Source organism: Danio rerio, chromosome 25 (genome assembly GCF_052040795.2).
Source record: "Danio rerio strain M-AB ecotype USA chromosome 25, GRCz13ab, whole genome shotgun sequence".
NCBI classification, from domain to species: domain Eukaryota; kingdom Metazoa; phylum Chordata; class Actinopteri; order Cypriniformes; family Danionidae; genus Danio; species Danio rerio.
In genome coordinates, this window is record NC_141045.1 from 7,167,008 (window position 1) to 7,186,442 (window position 19,435).

Consider the following 19,435-nt stretch of genomic DNA (forward strand, 5'->3'; position numbering starts at 1 on the left):
ACGTGTATAGGGTATTTTAGTGTTCATATCTGCTCTCTCGTCTCCATGTTTTGCCTTTTAAGGCGTCGGATCCCAACCAGCTGTTTCCAGAGCTTCATCTAATCGCAACACAAGCACAGATCTGGCCGGCGTTTATTTGAGCAGCGCTAGTGTTTTCAAACTACGTCTGAAAGTCTAATGAAAGGATATCGGTGGGTAATTCAATTTGTTTGAATGGCACTTTTACAATGCGTTCCAGATCAGCTTTGCTAGAAATAGTGCTTTACTAACTGCCAAGTGAGCAGTTTGAGGGATGTTTACACAAGACTGAGGAAAAAAACAAAACTTAGTTTTGGCCCTTTATTTTCTAGTCCGCAGCTGTCTGGAGGCATAAAAATAAATGCATTTTAAAAATGCTTTCAAAGTGTAAATTATTAAGATTGTTATCGTTTTACATATTAAAAACATGATTTTTGTGTAAACTGACGTAATCCTCGTGTGTGTTAACTTAAACCAAAACAGCGTGTTTATAAGCTCACCGTCTACTTGGGCCCGTTTCACTAATGAGGTTCAACCAACTCTGAGTTTAAACTTGTACTCTGAGTTTGTTTACCAAGAGATTAAAAACTTAGTTTTCAGTTTCAGAATGGCTGATCTGAGTTGGGTCAATCAACTTTGAGTAGACCAACTCAGAGTTAAGTGTGCACACCATGACTATAAAAGGCATTATCAATGGAGCGCAGATATTACGAGTGACCATGGCAGCATCTGAAAAAAAGAGATCAGCATTTCTTTCTCCAGCTGAACTTGATGTGCTCATGCAAAGTTATGGCAAATATGAGCGTATATATTCAAAAAAGCAACACCACTGCATCAGAGAAACAGACAGAGTGGGAAAACAGCAGCTCAAGTTAATGCGTAAATTTACATTTACAGAATTTAAATATTTCATGAAATAAGTAATGTTAAGTTCCCACTTTTATACACGCTGATCAGTTTTAATAAATTTAAAAGTGCACTTGTGTGTCTGCCTCCTATTATTGATCAAGTGATAGAGGTTGATATGACATTTAGAATGTGAGCAGAACTAAAGTTTTTAGAAAGAATAATAATCCCATTGATGTAGTTACAGTACATGTCGAAGGTCTGTGAATTTAAGCAAATTATTTATTAAAAAAGGACAAGCCATTCTTGTACGTAACTTTGTTCTTTGTGTGACTGAAATGTAGGTAATAACTATGTTTCCATCCAAATATGTTAATTAAATTTATGTGCAAAACTGGAATAACACAAAAGATGTGTGAATAAAGCAGCGTTTCCATCCAACCAGTCAAAAAGAACAAAATCGTCACTTCCTGATTAACTGACGCCAAATATCAACAATAAAAACTGAATTTACTGCAGTAGAAGAAGCTGCGTCAATCTTTTCTTTACTTAATAAATGTACTTGCACCCTAGAAGACAATGCTGACACACAATAAAAATGTGGGGGCGTTTGAAGTCATGAGACGCGGAGAACAGACACTCCTAACATGCTCCAGACGTTCTGGAGGTCATTAATAATATACTAACATCAATACTGAAACAGTTCAGGCATTTTAGAATGACCAAAACAACATTTCAGATGTGTTACACTGTGCTCAGCCTGCTGGTTTGTCCATTCACGCACATTTTCATCAGCATATGATCTCTTATAACAAACATATTTTAATGCACATACTGGAATTTGTTCGGTAAAAGTGTTTCCATCGTAGTTTATGCACCTCTTTTTTTATCAAATAACTTTTAAAAATATGCAAACATGCCCATAACTGAGTAAGATAAACTTTTATGTGCATCACGACATTTCTATCAATCATCTTTATGCGCATCTCCAAAATGAGCATTAAAATAGGTGAATGGAAGCGTAAGGCTAAGGCGAAAATACTGCTTTGTCTTTAAAAAAAGAGGAGGAGACCGACGGAAACTCTGAGTTTAGAGAATAAAACCTGCTCCTGTCCAGGTTAGGTTCACAGAGTAAGTTACCACGGTAACTGACTTTAAGGTAAAGTTACCTCTCTTTCAGAAACAGGCTTGACTTACCCTGCTTTCTCGAGTTTGACAAACCTGCCATTCTGAAATGGAAAACCCAGAGTTTCTCTCATTTCAGGATTAAAATACTCTGAGTTTTCACTTAACCTCCTTTCTGAAACAGGCCCCTGGTCTTATTTGATCAAAGTAATAAAAATAATTATAATAATTGGTGGTAATTTATTTATTATAATATATTAATGTGGTAGTTGTAAAATAAACTAAAATAATTACTTTTTCCCCTACTGCACTCAACATCTAGTTGATTTTTCACACTGTATCCCTGGGTTAAAGTTTTTTTAACCAAATAAAAAACTTTCTGGTAATGTTCTTCATTGTTCTTGTTTTTATAGCAAAAATTTAATCTTAATTTTTAAAAAAATTGTATTTAACAGGTAAGATTATGAATCAGTTTTCGCTCGAGAGTTTCTTCCTTCTGTAATTTCATAGAAAAGTAAACCACATTATTTGTTCAATGCTTAATTTTGGGTTGCTGATGAACATTGAGCTGTTATAATCAGACGCACAGATGTAGTTCCAGCAGGTTTTGACTGCTTTACGTTTCCATATCACACTAGGCTTTAGATGAGATGCGTAAAGAAACATTTTGAGGACAAAAACCTGATAAATGTCTTAAAATACAACATTTGAACAGTCTTTAAGTATGGGAACCATAGTAGAGTAATTTACTTAAGATTTATACATTTTTTTTAGGTTTTTATTAGATATAGCAGGGACTTGCTTTGTTTTCCACATGGTTCCCAGATAGCAAAATATATCTGGCCCACACAATCAGCTTTTGCTTGACCCACGATACATGACTGGACCAAGACTAGCTTCCAGACAAGGGCCAAACATGGGCCAAGTTAATAGCCTATAACTAGGCCAGATATGTTGGTGGGTCAAGACTGCAATGAATTTGAAAAACCCATGAATCATTGTGCTTTTCTCGAGCGACCTGATTGGTAGATTTCTTTTTTTTAAATCTGAATATCATAAAATGTATTTTAAATGTGGGTCAAGATAGGTTAAACTTACATGGCCTATATTTCAATTCTTAACATCCAGGCCAAAAACTACCATTCACATCTGGCCAGAGTATTGTGTGCCACCTCTGCCAAACCAGGGCCATGTTTGGCCCACATGCTGTATGCCAGTGCCGGATGAATGCCTGCTGTGCCAGATTTATGCCAAATCTGGGCCAGAATTCTTTGCTACTTGGGTTCTAATTGAATTTGTATTGTAAACCTTAAAAAAACTTATTTTTTATTTCATGTTTCAAGTGTTTAGTTCCCATACTCAAATCATTCCACATAAATCCACAGATTTTTTTTAACAAAATTATGCAAGAAATGACAAATAATGTCTGTAGATTCTGTCTGGCCCTGGATTTTAGTTGGCCTACTGTTCAGTGTACTGTTTTGGAGTAAATAATCCAGAAGTGCTGTCAGTACTGGTATTTATAAACCATAAAAACACGTTTCTACCATGAAAGAAATGTGTACTGTTGAGACAGGGCTGAAATGTTTGTCTGCCTTTGACTTTCACTTGTATTCATTTCCTAAATCCAAAAAAAGTTAATTTCCCTCTAACAACTGTATTTAAGGGAGAAAATAAGAGTATCTATCTATCTATCTATCTATCTATCTATCTATCTATCTATCTATCTATCTATCTATCTATCTATCTATCTATCTATCTATCTATCTATCTATCTATCTATCTATCGCAATGTGTTTATAAGCCGACAGCCGTTTTAGCTTTCATGAGATCATAAGATGACATGATGTTGCTATTCACATCAAAAAATGTCACATATACTATATATAAAGCATTTTAGTAGCGGGAAGGTAGAGAAAAGGTTTGTGTTTGTTTAGTGAGGCTGACGTCAACTTTTGGCCTCAGAAATTCAAACCCAAACACCTACAGCGCCATGATTTAGGGTTTTATTGGCCTACTTTCTGTGACGTAATTTTCTGAATGATGTCATCTTTCTATTTTTGGCCTCTAGCTCTTAGTTATACACGTAAATTCGATGTGTAGACAAGAAATATATTGTGTATAAATATAATCCATGCAATTAAATGGAATGACTCACGCACGTCTAAATGAGGTGTGAAATGAAATCTTTCCCGGCGGGAAAAGAGTGATGGAGCGCTGTCGCCATCTTGTGGATACTGACAAAATCCAACAGTAAGACAAAGGTGCAAAAGATTTATCACTGCTAAAAGCAAATTTAACGTTAGTTAAAAGTGCTTTCTTAAGTTAATCTCAGTGGTTGTCTCGTTTAGTTATTTTATTTTAAAAAAAAATTGGTTATCTTAAATGTATCTAATGTTTTTTTTTCTATTTTAAAATCCTGTTAGTATTCCCGGAACGTTAATGAATAAACGACTTGAAGTTGTTTTAGTCTTTATTTCACCGTGGTTTGTGATTCACAATGTTAACGTTGATGGGGAAAATGTGACCTTCAACCAGAATTTATGCTAATCTTGGTTAAGTACAGTGTAAACTATATTTTAAATTTGAAGTCAGCTATTTCCCCCTGCTGCATTCATATCTATTTATTTCACACATCCCCGAGTTGACATGATTACAGCTAGAAAGATGATCTTACTTAATTGGAAGTCTCCAAAGGCTCCCTGTTTTAAGAGATAGTTGAATGAGCTGCTTTTTGTCACTCAAGGAACGTCTTGAAACTTCACAGAAAAATGCTGAAACCACATGGGGACCTATTTTAAGACTCTTGGGAATCTAACATTTTACCTTTGTAAATTTTCATCTCTAGCTTATATATTCATGACACTGACTTTGTAAAAACGTGAATACTGTCATCTTTTTTAATATGTTTATGCTACATGTCATTTGGTAACTGAGACGATCCCTCCCTCCCTTTTTTAAGGGGGTGGGGGGCTAATGTTAATTATTTTGTATATTTATTTTCTTCTTTTTATTGGTATTGTACTGTTTTTGTTTAATATCTTGTAATTGTGTTAAATAAAACAAAATATTACAAACTTTACGCTCCTCCCGGCTGAAAATTTTACCTTAAACCAGCCTAGGCTGGTTGAATGGTTTTAGCTAGTCGACCAGCCTGGTTTTAGAGGGGGTTTGGCCACTTCCATGCTGGTTTCCAGCATTTCCAGCTTGGTTTTAGCTGGACAGGTTGTGAGATGATCAGCTAAAACCAGCTTGACCAGCCTAGCCAGGCTGGGAGCCCAGCCAAAACCAGCTATGTCCAGCTTAAACCAGGATGGTAAAGCTGGTTTTAGATGGTTTTAGCTGGTCACTTTCAGCCAGGAAGTGGCCAAAAACCCTCTAAAACCAGGCTGGATGACCAGCTAAAACCAGCCAAACATCCTAGGCTGGTTTAAGCTGGATTTTTTAGCAGGGTTGTTTGTCACTGCATTCATTTGCTAACTGATATTTAACTTTAAATTAAAGATATTGAAAATTATTTTGTTTAGTTTTTTACATTTTTTACAGTCTATGGTTTAGTGTCTACTACGCTTTATAACAGCCATCTCCTTGATAATGTTCATCCACAAACCGCAGATGGCGCTATTTGAACAAAATACGCATTATTTCTAGTAGTCATTTTCTTCTTTCCTTTCACACAGTTAACGCCTGAAGACCCCTGACCTCTTATGCAACGGACTGTATTTTGAATCGATTACGTTTGGCCAATTTTATGACAGTCAAAGTCAGTGATATAATGCCAGTTACCGAGCGATTGTTTGGTAACGCAGTTCTCTATGTGTGTCTTTGGAAAAATCAATAACTTATCTCTGGACAGTTGTACGTTTGAACCATGTTTATGTGTATTTAGGTCAGGGTTTGGCTGTTGTTGATTTTAAGCCTTCACAGACACATTTTCACTTAGAATTTGAGAGTTTAAATCACTTGCATGAGGCACAAAGCTTACAGTGTTTGTGTGCAAATCTGTGTGTGTGAGTTTATTCCAGAGTGTGAGATGATCCTAAAAACAGCATTATGTCATGGACCAGTGCTGCTAAACTCCTCAATTTTGTGTGTGTGTGTCCTTCACAAAAATATTAAACGCTTTAGCTGCAGGTTTTTCTTTCGGACGAACTGGATTTCAAGCAGACACACTGACTGGCTGCAGGTCTGTTTTCCTCAGCGAAGAGCCTTATTAAAGCAGTAGATGCATGAGAGTAATTCACAGATATTTCACTCTAAGGAATATTTTAAAACAAAGGCTCTTTCTGGCACAAAAACAGTATATAAAGACCCACAAGATAATTCAAATCTACTTCTGTCACGACTGTCAGTGACCACCTGAGGGCGCTGTAGTTCAATGGACACTGAGTGGAACTACAACGCCCAAAAAGACTACATTTCCAAACATTCTTTCGCGCACACACCCGGTCTGTCATCTACACTGATTTACAACCACAGCTCTCTCCATTCTCCGTGATTACCAGGACTATTTATTCAGTCATTCAACCACTGTTTGTCATGGCGTCGTTGTCTTTCTTGTTCCCAGTAAGTCTGATATGCTGAGTTGTTGTTCGACCTTCTAGTATCCTGTTAAAGTCTAGTTCGTGTTTTTCCGTCATAGTTTCTTGTTTTGCTGTTTATTTGTTACTTTGCACTTTGGTATTTTGGGTTTTTGTTCACTGTTGCTGCACTATTTATTATTAAAATCTGTACTTTGATCCGCAACCTTTTGTTTCTGTTTTTGTTGTTTTGTTCACACTAAATGTGACAACTTCAGTATGACACAGCTGCTCTTTTATTATTATTATTATTATTATTATTATTATTATTATTTTTTCCTTTTAGGTTTATTTAAGATACTATGAGTGTCAGTAATCAAACAAGATAATTGTTTTTTTTTATAGAGTATTTTAATACATTTTAAAGCTAACTAAAGACAGAAAGACTGATATTTTTACAGTGAATTTACATGACATTTGTAGTTTATGGTTATATTTTTCAAGTAGTATTGAAATAATTGCATGGAGTGTGACATAACTAGTTCATCACATAATGAAGTTAGTACAGATGTCTTGTCACACCAGTCCCTTTGAATAGGAAAAGATGGTTGATTATAGGCAGCGGATGACAGCTTATCTCACATCAGCTGCTGTATTGTGAAGGTTTTATTTGCAGTGCTGCAGGGACGAAGAGTCAAGTGATTAAACTAGGCCAAATGTTCCGCATCAGCGCAAACGCACTCAAAAACATACAAAGTGTGGTCTGTAATGATGAGACATTCTGTGAATATAATGTTGCAAAAACCTAGGGTCAGATCATTTCTGCACTCAGAAAACCACATATCAAAAGGTTAAACCGACAAGGCTCTAAAAAGCATGCGGATATTGTTTGTTTTTGATAGAGTATCTAAGAATAAGCGGTAGAGCAGGGGTCCTCAATCTCGGTCCTGGAGGGCTGGTGTCCCTGCAGGGTTTAGCTCCAACTTGCCTCAAAACACCCTGCCTGGGTGTTTCAAGTATACCTATTAAGACCTTAATTAGCTAGTTCAGGTGTGTTTGATTAGGGTTGGAGCTAAAATCTGCAGGACACGCGCCCTTCAGGACTGCTGCTGTAAAGGCTCAGCCCTGTTCTGCAAAAGGGGGAGGGGACCAGCAGCTAATTTGATTTTAAAGAGACACAAAAATGGCATTTAAATCAAGGTTTAACAAGTGATCTGTTTGTTGTTTTGATTTGAAACTTCACAGACTCATTTTAAACGCTTTAATAATAGAATTCCTTTATAATAATAGGTTATTAATAATAACCTATTACTTTAATAATAGTTAATAACAATTTCTTACATTTGTATGGCTGCACGAGCACTTTACACATTTTTGGGGGCAATCTCCTCATCCAATGTGCTGCATCAATCTAAAAACTTTGCATCTGCCAGATTTCACGCTCATGTTTAGATTTACTAACGATGAAATTAACGTGAGAAAGTGTGTTAATCCGAGTCAACTTCATGTCTGGCGTACGTGTATTTCTTGTGTTTGTTTTATTTACATTGGTGACTCCTAGAGGCAAAATTGCACACTACAAAGTATCGTTGAGCCGTATGGGATGGGGTCATCTGCATGCCTAGCAGGTATTTAAGGTTTCTATACCATGCAGTTGACCAGCCAAACATTAATTTTCCCAATGTAATCGGAGCGATCGACTGCACACACATTGCTATAAAGGTGCCATCTGAAGACTAATTTGCATATGTGAATCAGAAACATTTGCATTCAATAAATGTGCAAATAAGATGTGATGCTCAAATGTGCTTAACAAATATTGTAGCAAGGTGGCCTTGGTCAACCCATGATTAATTCATCCTCATAAACGGCATGGTTGGAATGAGGCTCCAAGGTGGCAGGCACTCGGTCAGTTGTAGAACGGGTAACTGGGAAGCTGAAATGCCAGAGGCGCTGCCTTGATAAGAGCGGAGGGGTGCTGCTTTACCGCCCTAACAAAATGTTCCTCTAATACAGGGGTGCTTAACCCGGTTCCTGGAGATCTACCTTCCTGCAGATTTCAGTTGCTACCCATTTCAAACACACCTGCCTGTAATTATCAAGTGCTGTTCAGGTCCTAATTAATTGGTTCAGGTGTGTTTGATCAGGGTGAAAGCTGTGTTTTGCAGGAAGGTAGATCTCCAGGAACAGGGTTGAGCAGCCCTGCTCTAATACATCTGTGTCTCCCACAGACACGGATACTACTCCTGACAGGAAAGTGTCGCCCACAATTGAGGCAACTCTCCTTGCAAAGGGTGTTAGTTAAGCATTCCCTGTTATCCACGCCTGTTCATTTCACAATTGACAGTGCACTGCTGTTCTCCTCTTAACCTGCATCTTTACATCAGATCATTTCTTTTTTAATTCACTCACATTGCGATGTTCAGACCTCACTGCGTTAACGGCGTCAGCTAAACTCTCCCACTTTATTTTCGTCTTTTGTTATTAATTCCGCAGGACAAACTTGCAAATAACATCGTTTTTCTCTGGTCTACCTCCGATAGGAGCACCTCCAATTCACATTCTGTGTAGTTTCTCTTCTTGCTTGCTTTTGCCATTGCTTTTTTGTTTGGGTTTGCCAAAGTGGAGTCATTAGCATATTTATAAGGGGGGAGGAGGTAGGGAGGGGTTTTGCGCTCGTGCACGTGAGCTCAGTTTCACGTTAATTCAGACGTACAAAGAGAATATGCGTGGGATTCCGTGTTTCTGATTTTTTTTACTGCGTACGCACATTTACTGCTTTGTCCGTATGAAATGTTTTAGTATTAATTCAATGCAAGTCTTCGTACATGAGGCCCCAGCTGATTGGTGGAGAGGAGACAGAGTAATGAAGCAAATTATCATATGGGGATGGTTAGGAGGCCATGATGGACAGAGGCAGTGGGCACATTTGGCCAGGATGGCTGGGTTAAACCCCTACTCTTTTACAGAGGACATCCTGGTATTTTAAACCAGTGGTTCTCAAAGTGGGGGTCGGGACCCCCCGAGGGGTCGCGGGACAATGAAGGGGGGGTCGCCTGGTGATTTCCAAAAATCTATTTATTTTTATTAAACCATAAGAATGACCATTTTAATCCATAACCTACTAAAAAAATTGCCGTTTACAGTTACTAAATACATTACTGTATATAGTTACTATAGTAGCTTATAGTTACTAGTTCTATTGGATTGCGACCCCTCAGGTAATTACATTATATTAAAGACTCAGCAATAGCGTCAGATGCAGCAGATTAATTTTATAATACCAGGTTAAACTTTCTGCCACATTTACAGCACTGACATACATTAAAAAAATATAATAAAGAATAGACTTGGGTTTATTGGTGTGTGTGCGCCCCATTGCATGCAAGGTTTCTGTATTTATAACCACCTCAGAGGATATTGGGGGTCGCAAGTTACTGGCATTGTTATTTTGGGGGTCGTGAGCTGAAAAGTTTGGGAACCCCTGTTTTAAACGACCACAGAGAGTCGGGACCTCGGTTTTATGTCTCATCCAAAAGACGGCACTCACCGAGCAGTATAGAGTCCCTTTCCCTATACTGGGACGTTAGGACTCACACGGACCACAGGTTGAGCGCCCCCTGCTGGCCTCACTAACTCCACTTCCGGCAGCAACCTAGGTTTCCCATTTGGTCTCCCATCCAGGTACTGACCGGGCGCAGCCCTGCTTAGCTCCAGTGGGTGACTGTGAGAGTTGCAAAGAGCTAATTGCCTGCTCTGATAATAGATCAATACTAAGATTTCTTTAACAAACACCACTAACAGTAATACCACCAATCTTTCAGATTTCCTTTCAATAAGCTTATATTCAGCTTTTTCCCTGTGTGTCTCTGTCTGTTCATAACACTGATCTAAGGTTTCCTCCTTAAGCAAGAAGTTTCCGGGATACATGTTTCTCAGCACGCACTACACACTGAGGGGTCAAAGACACTCTGACCAAACACTGCGAGATAAAAATCACATTATAAACCACAGAGCACATGCTTTCCCCTTTCTCAACAGCAGCAAACAACATTCAACTAGAATGCAAGACATGCAATACTGTATTTGTTTACTCAAAAAAAGCCACAGAAAAAATAATGCATTAATTTCATGCAAGTGTCATTTATGTACAGGATTTTATATCTAAAAAAAAGCCATTTATTGTAAAGCATACACTCACCGGTCACTTTATTATGTACATCTTACTAGCACCGAGATGGACTCTATTTTGCCTTCAGAACTGCCTTAATCCTTCATGGCAGAGATTCAAAAAGTTACTGAAAATCTTCAGAGATTTTAGTCCATATTGACATGATAGCATCACGCAGTTGCTGCAGATTTGTCGGCTGCACATTCATGATGCGAATCTCCCATTCCACAACATCCCAAGTGGGCTAAATTGGGTTGAGATCTGGTGACCGCGGAGGCCATTTGAGTGCAGTGAACTCATTGTCATGTTCAAGAAACCGGTCTGAGATCATTTGCGTTTTATGACATGGCGCATTATCCTGCTGGAAGTAGCCATCAGAAGATGGAGACACTAGCTATGTTTCCATCCACCTATTTTGCATTTTGCAAATGCGCATAAAAAACAGTTGATGGAAACGCCATGATGCACATAATTTTTGAAAATGCGCATAAAAAACGTATGCGCCTAACTGGGTAGGATAAACTTTTTATTCAATAAGAAAAGATGCGCATGAACTGCGATGGAAACACTTTTACCGCACAAACTCCAGCATGCGCATTAAAAAAGGTCATGTGATTTTGTTAAAAGAGACCATGTGATGCTTAAAATGTGTGTAAATGGATAAAACGTCAGGCTGAGCACATTATAAAACATCTGAAATGTTGTTTTGGTCATTATAAAATGCCTTACCATTTCAGTATTAATGTTATTATATTATTAATGACCTCCAGAATCAAGAGCGCCTGTGCTCCGCGTCTAACACCTTCAAACGCCACTGCGCGCTCACTGCTTGTCAGGATTGTCTTCTGAGGCGCATTCATTTAGAAAAGATTGATGCAGCTTCTCCTAGTGCAGCAAATGCAGTTTTTACTGTTGATATTTGGCGCCAGTTAATCAGGAAGTGACGATTTTGTTCGCTTTGACTCGTTGGATGGAAACAATGCTTCATTCGCACAACTTTTATGTGAAAATGCAGTTTTGCGCATAAAGTTTATTCGCATTTTTGGTCACAAATAAAAAAGACATGGTCAACAACAATAATCAGGTATGCAGTAGTGGTGACAAGATGCTCAATTGGTACTAATGGGCCTGAAGTGTGCCAAGAAAATATCCCCCACACCATTACACCACCACCACCAGCCTGAACCATTGTTGACAACATATTCTGACCCTACCTTTGAATGTGGCAGCAGAAATCAAGACTCATCAGACCAGGCAACATTTTTCCAATCTTCTTTTGTCCAATTTTGGTGAGCCTGTGCCAACTGTAACCTTAGTTTCCTGTTCTTAGCTGACAGAAGTGGCACCCGGTGTGGTCTTCTGCTGCTGTAGCCCGTCTGCCTCAAGGTTGGACGTTTTGTTCAGAAATGCTCTTCTGCAGACCTCGGTTGTAACAGGTGGATATTTGAGTTACTGTTGTCTTTCTATCAGATGGAACCAGTATGGCCATTCTCCTCTGACTTCTGGCATTAACAAGGCATTTGCACCCACAGAACTGATGCTCAATGGATACTTTCTGTTTTTCAGACCATTCTCTGTAAACCCTAGAGATGGTTGTGCGTGAAAATCCCAGTTGATCAGCAGTTTCTGAAATACTCAGACAAGCCTGTTTGGCACCAACAACTATGCCACATTCAAAGTCACTTAAATCACCTTTCTTCTCCATTCTGATGCTCGGTTTGAACTGCAGCAGATCATATTGACCGTGTCTACATGCCTAAATGCATTGAGATGCTGATATTTTATTGGCTGAAGACATTTCCGTTACAGCAGTTGGATGGGTGTACCTAATAAAGTGGCCTGTGGGTGTATATTGCAAAAGGTTATTATTCTGGCTGGGTGTACTAGCATACATAAGCATGTTTTCCTGTAAAAACGTGCTGTACATTATTGCAGCCCCTCCATTCATTTACACTGCGTGGCTCGAGTGACCCAATTCCATTTTCTTCCTCCCTTGAGGTCATAATCGTGTAAGAAGTTAAAAAGCAGATGAGTTCCAGTGTTTTCAGATCAGATTCGGGCTTAATTCATACAGTATGCGGTAACAAATCTGATATGATTGGGATATGTGCAGTTATGTCTGCAATGTGAGCAGATATTCACCTGTTAATGTGAGACGTACATCATTAAAAAAGCTATGGTTGCAAATAGAGCTGGGCGATATGGCAAAAAAAAAATTATCACGATAATTTTTTTCATATCAGTCGATATCGATATTTATCTCGATAAATGTAAAATCTTTATATCTATCAAATATATAAGATTTTCAGCATGCCAGTGGCTTTGTGCAGCTGATTTAACACATTTAGTGAAATGTTTTAACTGTCTGACAATATAAATAATAAAATAGTAAACAAAAGAACAATCTTTATTCTGCATTTACTGTTCAAGTTTTCAACAACCAAAGACATTATCTACAAGTTATTGAATATTATTGTTCAACATCAGGAAAAAAAATAAACCCGGTTTGGGACAATGTGAGTTAAAGGTCACATAATTTGCTCCGTGGAAAAAAAGGATTTAATTAATGATCCACTGCTGTTGTAAACGTCTGTCATATATTTGCTGCATTTTTAATATGTCATTTTTTTTAAAGATTATGTCTTGAGCATCTTATATCTCCTCTGTGATTATGTCCTTTAAATATATAGCCTAAAGGCTGGTTCTTTTACCGTCGATGAGAGACAAAAGTAGTATTACAGATTTCAAAACAAATATTTTATTATTAAAAAGAAATCATAAGCTTGACATCAAAAGATCCTATTATTGTCGTAACAAATAAATGATGCAGCCTGTAGTTTACAGAAAGCATCAAGAGTTCACTGAGATGTGTTTGAGATTGTGTCCTCTGTCATGTCTTGTGTCTGTCTTTTCGGGGGTTTTTTCTCGTAAGGCACGGCTTTCGAAAAGGATGACATGAGACTCTGCTGGGTAGCTGCATTGGTTTACTAACACTTGTTTAGGTCTGTAATTTCTTAGCATCTTCATAAGGGTGGTCTTGTTTAACATGGTGAAACAGGTCGTGGTGTTGCCTGCTTTTGATGACACGATTCGTCTGCTCAGTTTGCGGTGCACGTTGCTCTGTTTTGTGTCGGATAGCGAAAAACTAAGTAGCTCATGAAGTCTAGTGACGTTTCTTGTCAACAGTGTCTGTGATTCTGACCTTTTTTACCTTATTTCTTTCTTACTCATATAAGTGCAACTAACACTGTATGGCTGTAAACTTGTACGGCGTGCGGCATCTGGAAGGGCAGGCTGCAAAATGCTTGCGCAACGTTACGCATAATGCGAAAATATTATCGAGCAATTATCGAACTGTCATTATCGTTTTATTGAAAGATTTTATATCGTGATAATTATCAATATCGAATTATCGCCCAGGTCTAGTTGCAAATGACGCAGACTCTGACATCTGTGAAACATTAAGCAGCTCTCATTACTACATGATTAATAGATGCATTAAGGGCTCTCTTCTTATTCTTTAAGATCATGCCTGAACCATTGTTGACAACATATTCTGACCCTACCTTTCGAATGTGGCAGCAGAAATCAAGACTCATCAGACCAGGCAACGTTTTTCCAATTTTTTTTTGTCCAATTTTGGTGAGCCTGTGCCAATTGTAACCTTAGTTTCCTGTTCTTAGCTGACAGAAGTGGCACCCGGTGTGGTTTTCTGCTGCTTTAGCCCATCTGCCTCAAGGTTGGACGTTTTGTTCAGAGATGCTCTTCTGCAGACCTCGGTTGTAACAGGTGGATATTTGAGTTACTGTTGTCTTTCTATCAGATGGAACCAGTCTGGCCATTCTCCTCTGACTTCTGGCATTAACAAGGTATTTGCACCCACAGAACTGATGCTCAATGGATATTTTCTGTTTTTCAGACCATTCTCTGTAAACCCTAGAGATGGTTGTGCGTGAAAATCCCAGTAGATCAGCAGTTTCTGAAATACTCAGACAAGCCCGTTTGGCACCAACAACTATGCCACATTCAAAGTCACTTAAATCACCTTTCTTCTCTATTCTGATGCTCGGTTTGAACTGCAGCAGATCATATTGACCGTGTCTACATGCCTAAATGCATTAAGATGCTGATATTTTATTGGCTGAAGACATTTCCGTTACAGCAGTTGGATGGGTGTACCTAATAAAGTGGCCTGTGGGTGTATATTGCAAAAGGTTATTATTCTGGCTGGGTGTACTAGCATAGATAAGCATGTTTTCCTGTAAAAACGTGCTGTACATTATTGCAGCCCCTCCATTCATTTACACTGCGTGGCTCGAGTGACCCAATTCCATTTTCTTCCTCCCATGAGGTCATCATCGTGTAAGGAGTTAAAAAGCAGATGAGTTCCAGTGTTTTCAGATCAGATTCGGGCTTAATTCATACAGTATGCGGTACCAAATCTGATATGATTGGGATATGTGCAGATAGGGATGTGTGGATTATGTCTGCAATGCAAGCAGATATTCACCTGTTAATGTGAGACGTACATCATTAAAAAAGCTATGGTTGCAAATAGAGCTGGGCGATATGGCAAAAAAAAAATTATCACGATAATTTTTTTCATATCAGTCGATATCGATATTTATCTCGATAAATGTAAAATCTTTATATCTATCAAATATATAAGATTTTCAGCATGCCAGTGGCTTTGTGCAGCTGATTTAACACATTTAGTGAAATGTTTTAACTGTCTGACAATATAAATAATAAAATAGTAAACAAAAGAACAATCTTTATTCTGCATTTACTGTTCAAGTTTTCAACAACCAAAGACATTATCTACAAGTTATTGAATATTATTGTTCAACATCAGGAAAAAAAATAAACCCGGTTTGGGACAATGTGAGTTAAAGGTCACATAATTTGCTCCGTGGAAAAAAAGGATTTAATTAATGATCCACTGCTGTTGTAAACGTCTGTCATATATTTGCTGCATTTTGAATATGTCATTTTTTTTAAAGATTATGTCTTGAGCATCTTATATCTCCTCTGTGATTATGTCCTTTAAATATATAGCCTAAAGGCTGGTTCTTTTACTGTCGATGAGAGACAAAAGTAGTATTACAGATTTCAAAACAAATATTTTATTATTAAAAAGAAATCATAAGCTTGACATCAAAAGATCCTATTATTGTCGTAACAAATAAATGATGCAGCCTGTAGTTTACAGAAAGCATCAAGAGTTCACTGAGATGTGTTTGAGATTGTGTCCTCTGTCATGTCTTGTGTCTGTCTTTTCGGGGGTTTTTTCTAGTAAGGCACGGCTTTCGAAAAGGATGACATGAGACTCTGCTGGGTAGCTGCATTGGTTTACTAACACTTGTTTAGGTCTGTAATTTCTTAGCATCTTCATAAGGGTGGTCTTGTTTAACATGGTGAAACAGGTCGTGGTGTTGCCTGCTTTTGATGACACGATTCGTCAACACAATCTCACGGCAATTCGTAACTTTTTCATTTAGTGGCTAATTCGTATGAATTCGTACGATCTAATTCGTACAATTTAGTACGATTTGCTTATCCCCCAATGACGGTTGGGGTTAGGGGTGGGGTCAGGTGCCACGCCTCCTTTTTAAAATCGTACCATTTCGTACGACTGAACTCGTACAAATTCGTACGAATTAGCCACTAAACTGGCAAAACGTAAAATACTTACATTTTCTTGTGAGATCAGGCTGGATTCGTCTGCTCAGTTTGCGGTGCATGTTGCTCTGTTTTGTGTCGGATAGCGAAAAACTAAGTAGCTCATGAAGTCTAGTGACGTTTCTTGTCAACAGTGTCTGTGATTCTGACCTTTTTTACCTTATTTCTTTCTTACTCATTTAAGTGCAACTAACACTGTATGGCTGTAAACTTGTACGGCGTGCGGCATCTGGAAGGGCAGGCTGCAAAATGCTTGCGCAACGTTACGCATAGTGCGAAAATATTATCGAGCAATTATCGAACTGTCATTATCGTTTTATCGAAAGATTTTATATCGTGATAATTATCAATATCGAATTATCGCCCAGGTCTAGTTGCAAATGACGCAGACTCTGACATCTGTGAAACATTAAGCAGCTCTCATTACTACATGATTAATAGATGCATTAAGGGCTCTCTTCTTATTCTTTAAGATCATGCCTGAACCATTGTTGACAACATATTCTGACCCTACCTTTCGAATGTGGCAGCAGAAATCAAGACTCATCAGACCAGGCAACGTTTTTCCAATCTTCTTTTGTCCAATTTTGGTGAGCCTGTGCCAATTGTAACCTTAGTTTCCTGTTCTTAGCTGACAGAAGTGGCACCCGGTGTGGTCTTCTGCTGCTTTAGCCCATCTGCCTCAAGGTTGGACGTTTTGTTCAGAGATGCTCTTCTGCAGACCTCGGTTGTAACAGGTGGATATTTGAGTTACTGTTGTCTTTCTATCAGATGGAACCAGTCTGGCCATTCTCCTCTGACTTCTGGCATTAACAAGGTATTTGCACCCACAGAACTGACGCTCAATGGATATTTTCTGTTTTTCAGACCATTCTCTGTAAACCCTAGAGATGGTTGTGCGTGAAAATCCCAGTTGATCAGCAGTTTCTGAAATACTCAGACAAGCCCGTTTGGCACCAACAACTATGCCACATTCAAAGTCACTTAAATCACCTTTCTTCTCTATTCTGATGCTCGGTTTGAACTGCAGCAGATCATATTGAACGTGTCTACATGCCTAAATGCATTGAGATGCTGATATTTTATTGGCTGAAGACATTTCCGTTACAGCAGTTGGATGGGTGTACCTAATAAAGTGGCCTGTGGGTGTATATTGCAAAAGGTTATTATTCTGGCTGGGTGTACTAGCATAGATAAGCATGTTTTCCTGTAAAAACGTGCTGTACATTATTGCAGCCCCTCCATTCATTTACACTGCGTGGCTTGAGTGACCCAATTCCATTTTCTTCCTCCTTTGAGGTCATCATCGTGTAAGGAGTTAAAAAGCAGATGAGTTCCACTGTTTTCAGATCAGATTCGGGCTTAATTCATACAGTATGCGGTACCAAATCTGATATGATTGGGATATGTGCAGATAGGGATGTGTGGATTATGTCTGCAATGCAAGCAGATATTAACCTGTTAATGTGAGACGTACATCATTAAAAAAGCTATGGTTGCAAATAGAGCTGGGCGATATGGCAAAAAAAAAATTATCACGATAATTTTTTTCATATCAGTCGATATCGATATTTATCTCGATAAATGTAAAATCTTTATATCTATCAAATATATAAGATTTTCAGCATGCCAGTGGCTTTGTGCAGCTGATTTAACACATTTAGTGAAATGTTTTAACTGTCTGACAATATAAATAATAAAATAGTAAACAAAAGAACAATCTTTATTCTGCATTTACTGTTCAAGTTTTCAACAACCAAAGACATTACCTACAAGTTATTGAATATTATTGTTCAACATCAGGAAAAAAAAATAAACCCGGTTTGGAACAATGTGAGTTAAAGGTCACATAATTTGCTCCGTGGAAAAAAAGGATTTAATTAATGATCCACTGCTGTTGTAAACGTCTGTCATATATTTGCTGCATTTTTAATATGTCATTTTTTTAAAGATTATGTCTTGAGCATCTTATATGTCCTCTGTGATTATGTCCTTTAAATATATAGCCTAAAGGCTGGTTCTTTTACCGTCGATGAGAGACAAAAGTAGTATTACAGATTTCAAAACAAATGTTTTAATATTAAAAAGAAATCATAAGCTTGACATTAAAAGATCCTATTATTGTCGTAACAAATAAATGATGCAGCCTGTAGTTTACAGAAAGCATCAAGAGTTCACTGAGATGTGTTTGAGATTGTTTCCTCTGTCATGTCTTGTGTCTGTCTTTTCGGGGGTTTTTTCTCGTAAGGCACGGCTTTCGAAAAGGATAACATGAGACTCTGCTGGGTAGCTGCATTGGTTTACTAACACTTGTTTAGGTCTGTAATTTCTTAGCATCTTCATAAGGGTGGTCTTGTTTAACATGGTGAAACAGGTCGTGGTGTTGCCTGCTTTTGATGACACGATTCGTCTGCTCAGTTTGCGGTGCACGTTGCTCTGTTTTGTGTCGGATAGCGAAAAACTAAGTAGCTCATGAAGTCTAGTGACGTTTCTTGTCAACAGTGTCTGTGATTCTGACCTTTTTTACCTTATTTCTTTCTTACTCATATAAGTGCAACTAACACTGTATGGCTGTAAACCAATGACTGTAAAAAATATGGACGACGCGACAGCCCTTTTTCCCATTGAACGCCTTGAGGGCAAAACGCCTGCTTGACGGGCACAAACTGTCGCAAAAGACTGCTGAAATTGGAGCCAGACATGCGCAGAAGGACTGTTTGATGGAGCCAGAGGAGGAGCCGCGAAAATGAGCAGAGTCGAGCTTCCAATCAAACGCTTTATGTAAAATCAACTACGCCCCCCGAACTTCTCAGCATGCGTTTGCTGTCATATCAACACAAATGGATGTAATAACGTTAACAAATATGAGGGTTTTATATATTCAATCGCGCCAGCTCCAGGCCGCAGCGCATAACTTACTCGCGGCGTCGCGGGGTGATTCCGGCTCGCATGCGGCAGCGCCTGCTCGCTCGGCCGCCGCATCAGGCTCGATTGACTCGGACTGGAATCGGGCAGTGAGTCCAGGCATCCGGAGTAGGTCCAGCAGAGGTAACATTAGTCAGTCTGAGCTCTA